The following is a 3,548-nucleotide window of genomic DNA, read 5'->3' on the forward strand; positions in this document are numbered from 1 at the left end:
ACATTAGAGATTTTGTGAGCAAATTCTCTATGATCATGCTCGACCTCCCCGATATGTCAGAGAAAGATCGGCTATTCTACTTCCTTGAAGGATTGAAGCCATGGGCTAGAACTGAGCTCCAAAGACAAAGGGTCCAAGATTTAGCCTCGGCCCAAGCAGCGGCAGAAAGGCTGACTGATTACACATTCGAAGAGAACTCTGCGAGGAAAACCTCTTCCTTTTCGAATGTGAATATCAATAGAAATGCCAGACCGGGTCCGAGTAGAAGTGGGGGAGGAGAGTCAAGGTCCTCGAATTTTGGAGGGGGGGATAGAAGGGTTATTGGTGTCAGGGACACTGCCTCCTCCAAGCCAGCAGCCTCCACTGGGGTGTTTACTCCACGCCCGTTCAGTTATACAGGCTTCACCCCAAGACCCATATCGTGCTTTCTATGCAAGGGACCTCATAGGGTGAATGAGTGCCCTCACAAGACCGCTTTGTCAGCATTACAAGCCCAAATCTCGGCCAAAGAAAATGAGGAACACCAAGAGGAAGTGGAAGAACCTAGCCACATGGGGGCATTAAAATTCCTTAATGCGGTAGAGAAACAGACCCCCATGCCAAAGAAGCCATTGCTAAAAGGCTTAATGTTTGTTGAAGGTAGCTTGAATGGGAAGGGAGCCAAGAGCGTGATGGTCGATACGGGTGCCACCCACAACTTTGTGTCAGAAGCAGAGGCACGAAGGTTGGGGTTAAAAATCGAAAAAGATACGGGTCACCTGAAAGCAGTTAATTCCTCACCCTCACCCACAATTGGGGTATCTAAAGGCGTGCAACTGAAGTTGAGCAATTGGGAAGGAAAGACGGATTTGGTTGTCGTGCAGATAGACGACTTTGATGTAATCTTGGGGATGGAATTCATGTTGGAGAACAAAGCCATTCCCATACCCAATGCTCAAAACTTGTTGGTTATGGGGGAAAGGCCTTGTGTAGTGCCGGCAAAGCTTAGGCCACCGAGTGGACCTCGCCTCTTGTCGGCCATTCAATTCAAGAAGGGTGTGAAGCGCCAAGAGCCGACATATGTCATTGTCCCCCTGGTAAAAGACAAAGTTGAGGAGGAGACGATTCCAAGGGAGATTATGGGAGTGTTGGAAACTTACAAAGACATGATGCCATCAGAACTTCCCAAGGAATTACCACCAAGGAGGAATGTTGATCATGAGATCGAGTTGCTCCCTGGGGCCAAACCTCCTGCGAGGGCACCCTATCGAATGGCCCCTCCAGAACTAGTAGAGTTGAGGAAACAACTTGGGGAGCTACTGGAGGCAGGGTTTATCCAGCCCTCCAAGTCTCCATTTGGTGCGCCGGTGCTATTTCAGAAAAAGCAAGATGGGACTTTGAGGTTGTGTGTGGACTACCGAGCTCTCAACAAGGTCACCGTGAGGAACAAGTATCCTATTCCATTGATACAAGACTTGTTCGACCAACTCAGTGGTGCCCAATATTTCACAAAGCTGGACCTTCGCTCGGGGTATCATCAAGTCCGCATCGCAGAGGGAGATGAGTACAAGACTGCATGTGTCACTCGATATGGTGCCTTTGAATTCCTAGTGATGCCGTTCGGGTTGACTAACGCCCCTGCTACTTTCTGCACATTGATGAACCAAGTCCTTAGCGACTTATTAGACAAATTTGTGGTGGTGTATCTGGATGATATTGTGATATATAGTCCCACATTAGAAGAGCACGTGGAACATTTGAAGCTGGTGTTTCAACGATTGCGGGAGAACAAATTGTATGTCAAGCGAGAAAAGTGTGCGTTCGCACAAAGTTCCATCAAATTCTTGGGACATGTCATAGAAAGGGGAAGAATCAGGATGGACATGGGAAAAGTAAGAGCTATTGAGGAGTGGCAGAGCCCCAAGAACGTGAAAGAACTGCGCTCCTTTCTTGGACTAGCCAATTACTACAGGCGGTTCATTGAAAATTATTCGGAGAAGACGACTCCCTTAACAAACCTTTTGAAGAAAGGAGTGGTGTGGAGTTGGAATGAAGGCTGTGAGGAAGCCTTCTTAAAGTTGAAGCAGGCAGTTATGGAGGACCCTGTCCTTGCCTTACCAGACTTGAGCAAGCCATTTGAAGTGCAAACCGATGCATCCGATTTCGCTCTAGGAGGTGTCTTACTGCAACAAGGACACCCGGTAGCCTATGAGAGCCACAAGCTCTCGCCCCCAGAAAGAAGATATTCTGCCCATGAGAAAGAGATGTTAGCCGTGATTCACTGCTTAAGGACTTGGCGACACTACTTGTTGGGGTCGAAGTTCCTAGTCAAGACTGACAACTCTGCCGTGAGATACTTCCTGACACACCCAAAGTTAACTCCAAAACAAGCTCGATGGCAAGAGTTCCTTGCGGAGTTCGACTTTGAGTTTGAGTACAAGGCAGGTCGCACCAATCAAGTTGCAGATGCCTTAAGTCGTAAAGCCGACCTGGCGGCCCTTCGTGTCTTGGCTACTATGTCCGGCAGTGTAGTAGCTACAAATATTAAGGCAAGGATCAAGGAGAATCTAGAGAAGGATCCAGTAGCTCAGGCCCTTGTCAAGCTAGTGAAGGAAGGGAAAAGTCGCAGATTCTGGTTAGAAAATGACTTGTTGATGACAAAGGGGGGAAGAGTGTATGTTCCCCGGGCCGATGGGCTGCGAAGGATGCTCATGAGGGAGTGTCATGACACCTTGTGGGCGGGTCACCCAGGATGGCAAAGAACCCATGCCCTCCTCAAGCAGGGTTACTATTGGCCTCAAATGCGGGATGATGTGATGGAGTACACCAAGACTTGCTTGACCTGCCAACAAGACAAAGTGGAGCGGCAAAAGACTCCAGGGTTGCTAGAACCACTATCAGTACCTAGCCGACCATGGGAAAGTGTCTCTTTAGATTTCATCACCAACTTACCCAAGGTTGGAGAGTTATCCGGCATCCTTGTAGTGGTTGACAGGTTCTCAAAGTATGCAACTTTTGTGCCAACCCCAAAGCATTGCTCGGCCGAAGACACTGCGGCCCTCTTCTTCAAACATGTGGTGAAGTATTGGGGAGTACCGCAAAATGTTGTCAGTGACAGAGATACCAGATTTACAGGGTCATTCTGGACAGAGCTGTTCAAGCTGCTGGGGTCAGAACTCAACATCTCTTCCAGTTATCACCCCCAAACAGATGGACAAACTGAACGATTCAACTCAATGCTGGAAGAGTACCTGAGGCACTTTGTCCAAGCAAACCAGAAGAACTGGGTGGAGTTGCTAGACGTAGCACAATTTTGTTTCAACTCGAAGAAGAGTTCAGCCACCAACAAGAGTGCCTTCGAGATAGTTAACGGCCAACAACCACTCCTACCGCACACCGTGCAGGAGGTGTACAGGGGCAACAATCCCCGTGCTTTCAACTTCACCAAAGAGTGGAAGGCCAACGCTGAGATTGCTCAAGCTTACTTAGAGAAGGCAGCAGGGAGGATGAAGAAATGGGCAGATCAAGGCCGGCAACCTAGAGCCTTCCAGGAAGGGGACATGGTGCTT

Source organism: Argentina anserina, chromosome 7, assembly GCF_933775445.1.
Source record: "Argentina anserina chromosome 7, drPotAnse1.1, whole genome shotgun sequence".
Taxonomy (NCBI): domain Eukaryota; kingdom Viridiplantae; phylum Streptophyta; class Magnoliopsida; order Rosales; family Rosaceae; genus Argentina; species Argentina anserina.